Source organism: Serinus canaria, chromosome 2 (genome assembly GCF_022539315.1).
Source record: "Serinus canaria isolate serCan28SL12 chromosome 2, serCan2020, whole genome shotgun sequence".
Classification (NCBI taxonomy): Eukaryota; Metazoa; Chordata; class Aves; order Passeriformes; family Fringillidae; genus Serinus; species Serinus canaria.
Genome location: NC_066315.1, coordinates 47268236 through 47280890, shown reverse-complemented (window position 1 = coordinate 47280890; position 12655 = coordinate 47268236).

Sequence of the window (12655 nt, the reverse complement as noted above, 5' to 3'; positions counted from 1 at the left end):
CCGCCCAATCCGGCAGCAGGAGGCCGCGCGCGCGCGCCCGCCCGGGGACGCTGAGGGGTCCGGCAGCGACCCGGGGGGACCAGCCCGCGTTCCGGGCCGGGATTCGGGAGCCGAGCTGCTTACGGGGTCTGCATGTGACTCTCTCTGCGGCCCTGCCGGCCAGCGCTTCCTTGTGTTGTGTGCCCGGAGTCCGTCCCGCCATGGCTGCCCTGTCAGAAAATTTGTTTGAAAAGACCTGTGAGATCAGGGAGTCCCAACCTATGGCGGAACTGCCAACCAGACCATGTCACTGAGTGCCACGGCCAGTCTTTAACACCTCTAGGGATGGTGACTCCGCCACTTCCCCGGACTGCACATTCCAATGGCTAATCACTCCTGTGAAGAAATTCATCCTAATATCCAACCTAAACCTCCTTTGGCACGGCTTAAAGACTATGTCCTCCTGTCGTCACCTTCCCCCTCCTTCTCGCTGACAGCCCCGTCTTCGAATTAAGAGGCTTTTACCTCCTTTACCTCCTTTTTGGTCGATCACACATCTTGCTGCAGCTGCTCACTAGGAGTGTGCCCTGACCCTTTTTCACTGGAAGATAAATTTTTCACCTGGCATTGACATGGAGATGTCAGCAGAAAACATGATTTTTGTGACATGGAGATGTTAGCAGAAAACGTGATTTTTGACACAGTAAATGCAGAGGATATTTACCCGGTGCAGCTGTGAAACTTTTGGATCCTTTTCAAGATTCTTGAGTTTCTCATGCTACAGCCTGTGGGCCTCACCCACCACGTCCTACAGCTGTCCCCTGCACCGTTTCACTGGAGCACTTTTCTCAGTGAATGTGGAATTAGCAGAGATCCACTGGTTGCTGAGGTTCACTCCTTGCTATCCATCATGCACCACCCCAAACACCCTTCACATGCATATTTTCAGTATAACCACAAATACAGTTTGTTTTTTTCCTTATCTTCCATTCCCATTGGGAAGCTGCAATAGGCTTGCCTGCCCAAATGAATAAATCTTGGCAAATTTCCAGTCTGTCCATACATACTTGCACCCCTTTAGACATTTTTGCTCCTATGCAAAAATTGTTCATTACCTTGCATGAATGCACTTGTTCACTAGTACTGTGCTTCTTGCCTCTTCAATTATTTATAGGCAGCAGTCTTTTCTTCTTTCAGCCTTTATTTTGCCTTGCTAAACAAACCAACACTCTTTTCATTGTCCCTCATTAAAAAAGTCTTTCCAGTGTCTTATTTGCAAACACTATGGCATCAGTGTGCAGCAGAATCTAAAAATACAATATCAAATAATACTTTTCTAAAGAAATCGTCAAGATTGGACACTCTGGCAAACAAACATCCCTGCACTGTTCTCAGATAAACATGGGTTGGAGCAGTCTGAGGTCCAGCATCAGAACTTGCTCACACACCAGGCAGAAAATTAGGACTTGCCAGATGGGACTTGTCACTCATTCATAATCTATGAACCAGCCTGTTCAGTGGTAAGAAAGAACAGGCTTTATTTCCTTCAAGAGAAACTAGGTTTAGCTATCACTGGTGAAAAACAGAAAAATTCCTTTAATGAAGCAGTAGGGAATGCAGGAAAACACCAGAAGACAAAATAGCCAATATGGAGCTCAAAGTCATTGGCAGAAAATAGAGAGGATTACCATTAAGTCCTTTCTTTCTCCTGCCATCCCAAAGGAAGAAAAGTCATGTACAATTTGAACCCTTTAAATAATACAGAATTACTGCAATCTAAACATGCTTTCTGCTTTACTTGTGGGTCTTTGAGATTTATATGGTACAGCTCCATCTGTCCTTGGTCCATTTCCAAATGTGGCTCCATCCATTGCTGGTGTCTTTCAAATGACACAGCATAGCACATGATGGTCAGCCTGGGGGCCGACAGAATGGGGGTGGCTGCACTGTTAGTGTACATAAGGATGTGTAAATAACACTGACATATGCTAATTGTTACTATAAAAAAGAGGAAAATCATTATTCTTAATCTGTGCAATAAATTTCTTGTAAAATGTATTTCTATCCTGTGTACTCTGAAAAATGAAATGGAGATCCCTGGGAGTTTATAACTGCTTAAATCAATGCAGTATATATGTGACAAATGTCTTTCCCTTTTGCTCTCTACAGAGCCAATAATTCCTTCATAATTCCGATCCAGACTTATCAAGGTCCTGCTAAAAATAAATAGAATACTTAGTTTCTCATCTTGTCAAGGAATTACATCTGTCTTCCAGGAACCAGTAGATAGTAAATATATCTTATCCTTTTACTACTCTAAGGAGCCAAAGAAAGTCAATCCTTTTCAGGAAATTAGACATAAAAATTAGGCCTGTGTTTGCATAGTGGTGGGGGTACAGCTCTTAGCAATGGAATTTTCATTCATTTTCATTCATTGAAGTTTATTTTTCTTAATAAATAAGTAAAACTATTTCTGCAGCAACTTATGGGAAGAAAAATCAACTGATCTTTCACAGTGCAAAGGCACAAAGAAAAAGACAGGGAAAGAAAGGAATGCCATGTGAAACAAGCAGAACAATGAGCCAGCTCTGCCTGTTCAGCTTTATATTTTATGCCAGACTCTTGCAGTCAAAAATTATGAATCACACCCTTCACTGTCTCCTCCCCTCACATGATGTGGTTTAAGATGTCTTCTTGCCAGGCATAAGCTAATGAAAAGAAGTTCTTTCTGTAACAATAAATAACACAATACAAAGCACTGGGGGAACAGTTTTTGCTGGCTTGCAGTTTTCATGGGAGTTGAGAACTTATGCACTGGAGCCAGTCATTTTTCTTTTAACACGGCAAGAAGAACATTTTTACTTTCCCAGGTTTTCCTTCAGAAAGTTTTAAAGTGTAATGACTGCTTTCACGGGTGCATTTTCAGAAGGTTATAAATGTTTGCACTAGCACTTCAATAAGAGTGGAGCACTTTTTAACTAATAAGGAGAACACTTGCCAAAATGTTTTTTATCTCTGGCTTCCTTACAATACCAATACAAACAGAAATGTAAAATATTGACATTGAAAATGCTGATCCCACTGTAGTCCACTATGTAGCTCCATTTTGTAATTGTCAGAGAATATTTCCTAAAACTTTCTTTCTGCTGAGAAACTGAGTTCATAATGCTGATTCCAAAGGAAAGATTAGCGAAATGGCTCCTTGATGCATAGAAAAATCCTGTCGATTAGAAAAAAATTACTACTTGCCATCTTGTAATTTCATTTTATTCATAGTTTAATAACTCAAAAGTTGATGCTCACCCATCTAGCACTTGCAAACACATTCAATTTGTAGCGTGGTAATTAGAATACAGTAGTGTAGGATTCCTTGAAGTGTAGATTTCCTTTCAAAAGGTGTTTTTTGCCAGAAAAAATCCACTCTTCCACTAATAAGCTGAAGGGCTGTCATGATTCTGAGAGCCATTTCCCACCTGGTAGTAGGATTGCATGGGATTCTACAGAGAGGAGAAGCAAATGGATGGCCTAGCACATGATGGTATGCATCATAATTTCTGGGCTAGAGTTTTAACTAGAATTAATTCTTCCCCATGATTTTAGACAAAGAGGGAAGAAGAACCTTGGGGAAGAGACAAGGTGACGGCCCTTGCAGAGCTTCTTGAGGACATCTCCTTCCCCTAGCCCGCTTTCTTTTTTGCCTCTCCTGGATCCTGGAGGATATATGGCACAGGTCTGACTCTCTGGGTTTTGGCTATGTCTAAATTGAAGTCATGCTGTAGGAAATTCCCCTCTTCCCAGGCCCCTCAGCAGGACCCCTGTAATAAGGGAGTCCTACACAAGAGCAGTAAAAATATAATATCCATTATTTCAGTGATTCTGAAATGAAGAGCAAATTGTGCTCTCAAATCCTCTTGAATATCCTGGTATGCCAGAGAGCTGGCCTGGGAAAAGGCAATTTCACCTCCAAACAGATAATAAAAGGGCAGATCCATAATCTAGCAAAACGCTGCAATTTAGATTAATCTGTACTTTCTATTACTAATGTTACATAATCAAAAACATTTTGATGGGCAGCATTTAGGAAATGTTCTCTAAGCCAAGCCAAAGGTGATTATACTGCTTTTGTCAGCTCCTATGATAATCACAGAGGCAATTTAGACTGACATTATCCTGTAAAGGAATATATTTATTTCAGGAACAAGACAGGTTTCATGAGCGAGTAACCCAATGCGTGACACGGATTTAAATTAGCAATGCTCAGAGCACAGATCTCTCTCCTAATAGTCCAGATAGGAAATTCATAACCAGCACACCCTGTGGCAGCAGCTCTCTTGCCCCAGAGAGCAATGCACAACTTTCCCAGGCATTGTCCTGGGGAAGGCTGTGAGAAGATCAGAGAAAAGAATGATAAACAATGCTTTTCTTCACTTGCTGCACCTGTTGAACATGTGGATGTGTTATGGAGATTCGTTTACCAAAGAGTGGTTTCTTAATTGGCCAATGGTGATGGTGTTTGGATTCAAGGACCAGTTGGGTCCACCTGTATCATGATCGTCTCTAAGGGCAATGGGTTTCTTAATAACTATAGAATAATGAAGTGATTGATCAGCCTTCTGAGAAGCATGGAGTCAATGCTAGTTATTACCCACCTGGGGGCCTGCAGTGACATCACCCAGACTAAAACAATGCGAGGCCCCCATAGCCATTACAGTGTAACTTTTACCTGGGACTTTGTTTTCTATTACCAAAAGGATTCATTCCTTATTCTGCCTTGACAAGTGTAGTTGGGGGGGAAATCCTTCAAGTGGATGCTTGCTGGGGGAAAATAGTACAGAAGCTCTCTTATGAGGAGCAACTGAAGGGGAAAATCTCATGGAAATCAAAGATGGAGGGAAAAGCAAAAACATTATAGGTTAATGGCAGACTCAATGATCTTAGAGGTCTTTTTTTAACCTTAATGATTCTATGATTATGGGGAGAAAGAACTAAAACAAGATGGATGAAAAATGGCAGACAACGAGGGGGGATAACAAAGAAACAGGGGAAAAGAAAGAGGATATATTAAAATTGAGAAGTTGTGAAACAAGGAATGAGATAAAAACCATATTTTGTTAACAGCAAAAGACAATTGTGGACTCAGTTTCAGAAAAAGATCTCTGGGTGGTTGAACTCTGCTTTTTTTACAAGGCTGTGGGAGTTAAGAAATATTTGCGTTTCATGCACTCTCAAAAGATTTATTGTCTTCAGTCAGTATAATATTGCATTTGTATCACTAAATCACAGAAAGTTTCTCAGGGCTGTTCATTTAGGTCTCCTTACTGATTTACACAGGAGAAGGAGAATTAGACCCCTTTCTTTTGTGTCTCAAAGTAAAACACCCCCTTTTCTTTCTTTATCCATATGGTACAGATGTACCGTTTGCTGACATAAAAACTCTGAAATTAAGCAAAGGGTGTGAGAGTACTTAAGTGCTGCTATGTTAATTTAAACGAAGATATTACTCTGAGTATCTGACACTACAGCATATCTGTTGCAACTACAACATAGTGCAAATGAAGTAATCACATCAGCAATTTCACCAGCCAAATTGTATTGCATTTTATGCTTTTGAAATATTTTCTGAACAATGGAAAAATTAGGACATTCTTGTTGAGAAACCATTTTTTACTAACAAAAAAAAAAAGTGTTTTATCAGCTCTAGCTTTTTTTTTAAAGACTCCAGAGGCTGTAAGTTTAACAGGTGATAATTTTCTGACCTCTTGCCATCATATTATAAATAAATAAATGAAACTACAGGACACATGTAAAATAAATTATTTATAAGGAAGGCCAAGAATGTTACCTACAAAATCACCTGAAAGTTTTTAAAACCAAAATAGGTGCTTCAAATTAAATGTAGTCTATATGCTTAGCTAAATAGGGAAAGGATATGAGAAGGATACTAAATGGGTTTTATCTGAGTTCACAGTAGTTTTTTTCACTTTCTTTATCAGTTCTTTGGAAAAAACCAACCATACAGTATAATGATATCCTTTCTGCAAAAGTATCATATTTACACTAGAGGGTGCTACTTAGACAGGATTTTAGGCTGCTCAGTGTCTTGCTTTGGAAATCCCTTTTTCAACATTTGGAAAAAATGCACATCTGAAATAAGAAACAGATGTTTCTTATGGGACAAATTCTACTGAAATTTAAATAAACATAACTTAAATTTTATTTTCCGCACACATACCCAAGAGGGACACTGGTCCTTTATATCATCTCAGCTTCAGTACAAACTGCATATATAATTACACAGAGGATGTGTTAGAGATGAGTAAATATCCTTAATATTTCAATCTGTTTCTGCTTAACAAACTGATAGGACACAGAAAATAGACTAACTAAAGGAATATAAAAATAAGACCATGTATTTTCATTAATGAGAAGGACAGAAGCATCTGATGGAGTAAAACCTAAATTAGCAGTCTATAGTGCAAACACTGTGTTATGTGAATGCCTGGGTTAGTATGACAAAGGTTGCTTCACCTTACAATAAAGCATGAAAGAAGGCAAAGGGAATGGAAATGGCCAAGAAGTTATTTAAAATAATTCTTCCTTAACTCTTCCCATGGTGATGAGATTTGTGTCTCTCTGTACCTCCAAGGGCCTTTGGATGCCTCAAGTCAGGGCCCACATGAAGATGGTGCAGATCTTGGGCCATGAAGATAACTGCTGCTCCCTAACAGCTGTTTGCAAGCAGGTTGGTATGGGCACCTTATTTTATATGTCTAATCCAAAAACTCTTTTGAACTTGGCAGCTCTGTAACAAGGTAAGACAGTGTTTACCCTGCACTGTCCCCATCTCAGAGAAGCTGCAGCTCCAACTCTAGAACTCTGCTAACACCATGATGAGGATGTAGCCAGAGACTCTCCAAAAACAGCAAGGAGGTGGAGGCGAATAAAGTCTGAAAATACCTCTGGTTTGGTTTACTCTTTTCCTCAACACTACTGAACAATTTTCATTGGCTGAATTTGTCACTGATACCACTTGGAAGGTGTTATTACTCACAGAATAAATAAAATAGCCTCAGCTGTTTTATAGCCCCATTTAACCTCACAAACTATGTGGGAATCTGCAAAGTAAAGCTCAGTAGCAGTGCCAGGCATGTACTTGGAAACTGGAAAAAGAGAGTGAGTTTATACCTTGGGTTGTGCCCCTCACTGAGTCAGCGTTTCTCCTTGAAAACAGGTTTTACCAGAAGACCACCCTCTCCAGGCCAGGAAAAGTCCCTTCTGCTCTACAGATCCTATCCTATCCTATCCTATCCTATCCTATCCTATCCTATCCTATCCTATCCTATCCTATCCTATCCTATCCTATCCTATCCTATCCTATCCTATCCTATCCTATCCTATCCTATCCTATCCTATCCTATCCTATCCTATCCTATCCTATCCTATCCTATCCAGCTGTGAGACTCTAGATGTCCCATTAAGTGAAATGCTTTGATGAAGAAGTACATCATCACTCTTTCCACAGCTATTGCATCACTGCCCCCTAATGTTAGCTGGAAGGGTCCCCTGCTCCCAGCACTGGAGCTCCTGCTGCAGAAGAGTGCAGGGCCCAGCATGTAGGTGAGAGATGCTTCCAAAACTCCATGTACTCACACTTACTACTGCACAAGTAGTAACTTCGGTTCTTGTAAAAATCTGCTAAGGAGGTGTTTTGTGGTTTTTGGATATCCCCTTCTTGTTTTGTAAGTCTGTTGCATAGTTTGGACTAGCAAAAAATAGGGGATCAAATAAACAAAGTGGAAGAGGAAAAGATAAGGAAATGAACGGCAATAGAGAGAGGAAGATTGTGCTTTTTTCAGGTTGGTTAAGAAATAAGAGAATTCCTCACCTGAGAAGTCAAAACCAACAATGCACTGCTAGGAAAACTTTGCTTTTCAACTGAAATTATCCCAGCACCACAAAAGAGTTGACCAACTTCAAAAGGCACAAAGTACAAATGTATAATAAATTGTCATTTTTTGTGGCCTCTGGTTGAACCCCAGCCAGCAGCCAAGCCCCATGCAGCTGGTCACTCACTCCCCCACCAATGGGATCAGGGAGAGAATGGGCAGTGTAAAAGCTAAAAAAACTTGTGGGTTGAGATAAAGGCAGCTTGACAGAAAAATCAAAAGCCACACGCACAAGCAAAGCAAAACAAGGGATTAATTCAGTGTTTCCCATGGGCAGGCAGGTTCAGCCAGCTCCAAGAGGGCCCCCTCACACGTAGCAGTGACTTGGGAAGAGAAACACCATCACTCCAAACATCCCCCTCTTGCTCCTTCTTCCCTCCAGTTTATATAGTGAGCATGATGTCAAATGGTCTGGAATGTCCCTTTGGTCACTATGGGTCACCTGTCCTGGTTCCATCTCTTCCCAATCTCCCATGTACTTCCTGGCCACTGTGGCAGTAGGAAAAGCAGAAAAGGTCTCAGCTCTGTGTGAGCTCTGCTCAGCAATAACAAAACCTCTCCATACTATCAACCCTGTGTTCAGCACAAATCCAAAACACAGCCCCACACCAGCCAGCGAGGAAAATTAACTCTACCCCAGCCAAAACCACCACGGGGCAGATTGTCTTGTGCTGCCTGTGCTGCCTGACCTGGTATTTGTGTTGCCACAGCAAGGAACCTGTGATTCATCTGCTGGTGTTTGCAGTTTGGCAGGCAGCTTGTGCTCGGCTGCCTGCCAGTGCTGCCTGCCAGTGCTGCCTGCCACTGCCAAAGGCAGCAGCCTGCCTTTCTGAGGAGGACCCCTGTAGAGACAAGGCATTGCTGCAGAAGTGGACAGACGGTTAGAGGAGGAAAGGTCACAAGAGGTGTGAGTTGGTCCATCAGTCCATACTGAAGGAGGTGAATGCTTTACTGTGACTGTTATATTTTTATAAGCTACTTGTCTGCAAAAAGAGGAAAGCAGCCTCTTTTTCATTAGTAGGTATAAGTACATTTGTGAGTGTACAATAGACAGATTTCTTTCCTCATATGATAGCAGACAACAGTCAGGTGCACTCATAGGTTCACATCACAAGGTTCTTACATTGCTTTCACTTCTTTGAACTTAACTGCAAGGTTTGCCTATGTTTTGTTTGCCCTTGTTGCATAGAGTGTATGGTTTTGAGCTTCCTTAGCATAAAGTGTGAACAAATTCAGTGGATAAATCAATCTCAATACTGGAGCTGTATCAAGTTGTGCATCTTAAAATAGCAGTCCCATTGAACAAGTCTATGAGTAAGCAGCTCCCACAAGCATGTGCTGCATTTTCTGTATACTAGGAGTGTAGGACCCAGCTGGAATCAGAAGGCAATGTCAGACATTCCTGAAGGAGCTTCTAGAAAGAATATGTCTGGAAGGACAGTCAGTTGGAGTCACTTGGTCAGTGAAATTGTTTGGTCAGGAGATCCTCAGCCAGCTAAGAGTCATTAAGCAGGGAGAGAAGGCTGACCTTGGCCACTCTGAAGGGCCTGAAGCTGTGCCAAATTATGCAGAGTTAGTTAAGGACTCTCGTTCTCAGCTTTCATAGTTCATCAGTAATTCTTTGTTGTCATAGAGAAGTGGTGGAAAGATGGTGTGAATATGAGGGAGGAACCAAATAAAACCGATGTTAAAACAATGTTATTCTGCATTTGGATTTTAAATATGTATATGTGTGTGTGTGTATATATATATATATATATATATATATATATATATACACATATTTAAAATCCAAATGCAGATATATGCAAATATATTTTGATGTGCATCTATATGTGTGTGCATTTATATATGTGTGTATATGTTGGAATTTTGCAGTGTTAGCTTCTGACAGATACAGAGATCAATAAAATGTGTCACTGCTCTTCCAGACTGTACACATTGCAGAGATTGTTGTTGCTAATATTCCTATAAAGATACTCCTCTGTGTGCAACAGTATTTGTGACCAAGTGACTATGACATTACCTCTGAAGACATGACCAGGTAAATCCAAAATTATCTGTGGAAGTAATGTTCCATTAAAGCTGAAATACAAGATGCATGTCCCCTTTTATTCTGGCTCCTAACAATGGGAATAGATCCATTTGGACTATGGAACTGTGTCATTTAAGCTGTATTCCAGTGTGGCTCATCTAAACATCACAATTTGTCCCTATGTTCCCTCATCTTGCTACAATGTGATCAGTGTCAGCTGCACTGATAGCCTCCAGAAATTTTTTCATGACAGAATAGCTTGTCTTTTTCCTTGCTGTCTTTTCAAACAGACTTGCAAGCTAAGATGTCTTTAAGGTCAGAACTGCTAGAGGTACACTATATATATTTATATATATATATATAAAATTATATAATTATATATGTGTGTGTAGCACTTTTGTCATGAGATATTCAGTAATGTTTTTCTCAACTGACCTTTCTATGCTATGCTTTTCATCAACAAATGTTACAAAGCTTACTCAGAGATGAAGCAGAAAGCTGGGACAGGTGGCCCTTTAGCATCCCTCCTCTGTGCCTTCTGCTGCTATTGCTTTTGGCATCCTCTTGCTACAGCCAGGATCTAGTATGACCTAAAAAAACCTTCACACCATCCTGCAAAGGAAAAGGCTAGTGGGGAAGGAGAAAAAAAACAAACTAGAGGCAGCAGATTCAGGGGTCACTGACTACTCAAGCACTAAGGGAAAGAAGACACCAGGGAGAAGCAGGCAGGAGATGAGAGAGATGGAGAGAAGGCATTCACTGGATGGAGCAAGGAGAAGATGTAGATGTGTAAAATACACAAAAATAGCTGAATAGTTACTAATTTCATTGCTATGGCATCCAAGGATATATAAAATAACACCTCTAGGAGAATTAGGGTCTATGCAGCTAAATTTCTGGGAAGTTTCATTAAAATGGTACACAGTCTTTATATTTTAACAGTTTATAATTTCTTCATCAGCTGTGCTAATTATTTGCAGTGCTTGAACCGATTCACTGGTTTTTGGGCTTTTTTTCCCTGCAATTGCCATGTATAACAAGCAAACTCTAACCCATTAGGGATAGCTTTGTCTCTCTAAATTTAAAAGTGTTTATTCAGTTCCTGCAATTTGAGATTTGGAGACAAGCCTGCAAGTTCCAGATGCTACATTGTTAGCAAAATGGTTTAGAGGGTATTTTAGGTTAAACTTGGATATGTTGACAGAGCATATATCTTTTTGGATCTTCAAAGAATTTAAGTTAAAAGTGACATCAAATTTGTCAGCTAGGTAGAAGTGTGTTTCAACACACCTCATTAGCCAACTGAGAAAAATGACACCTCAGTCTTTTCATAGCTGGTCTTAAGAGTACCTGGGTTTGACTGTGTGTGAGGCAGTAGAAAATAAAATGAAAATATTTGCTTTAAACCCCTATTTTTGTTTTTTTTAATAATTGCCTGTGAAGACTGAGATGAAAGCAGACAGAGCTATCTGAACAGTGTTTACTCAGTCTCATGATTGCATACTTGCAAGTATGCATGTCTGTCTAAGAAGGATTCACAAATCTCAGTGAAACTTTTCCAGATAGGAGGCAGAAAAGGAACCTCTGAAGTATCAACAAGCTGTGATCCATAGAATTTCCTCCACTGCTACCTGATGATACAGCCAGGTCTTACTGGACAGTGCTGTGGAGAGAATCTCTGTGTAGAGCACATTGCAGGTATGGATTTATTGATGAGATGGAACGTGGCAGATAAAGATACTCAACTAAAGCACCACATAACTTCCCAGCTTTCTTTAAATGTTGACCATTTAAGAAAAATGAATGCATTATTAACACAGTAAAATGTATTGATGTAATCTGACTTCAGTAGTCACCTTCAGTCTGCATGAAAAGTACAGAATCTTCCTACACCATGCCTACATTAATGGGTTACACAACCATGATTGGTAAGATAAAATAACTTGTTCCTATTTGATGTTCATTTTTAAAACACTCAGATTGTATTTCAAGGAGTGAAAGGTTTCACAAGCAAAGCAACAGATTGCACAGCAAGTAAGGCACAGGAGGGTGTAATATAAAGTCTGTCTTCTACTTTAAATTCTATTTACTACTTATCGGTAGTAGTAAACTAAATGATAACCATCAGTAACCGCCCTAAACCGGAACCCTGATGCAATACCTCCATTCTCATTACATGGGACAGTTCCAAGCATGAGACCCGTCTCCCAGGGTGGCACATATCCGGCTAAGCACCCTTGTCCCATGCAGTCCTTCCTCTGCCTGCCGCAGATCCAGCAGATAATTATCAATCACACCAACTATTACCAATTGCAGCGATGATGGTAGCTGATGATTGTCAGAGGACTGCAGCGCTGGTCTGTCCGTGAGTTATGCTCCCTAGATTCCTGCAAAAGATGACACTAAAGCCGCGCCTATGCTGCTGACACCTGGGACCAGCCGTGCCGGTGGGATACAGCGGGATGATGTTGCTGGGCGGCGTCGGCGGGGAGGCATCCCGGGACACCGACAGGTGCACTACAGGTCCCAGGGTGCAGCGCGCCCACGCCCCGCCCATTCCAGCTCTCGGGCCCCGCGGAGCCCGCCGGGAGTTGTAGTCTGCAGAGGCGGGCGGGCGGGGGCTCTGCCGGCGCGGCTCCCGCCTGCCGGCCCGGGGCCAGCCGCGCTCCCCGGATCCGCCGAGGCGGCGCGGCGG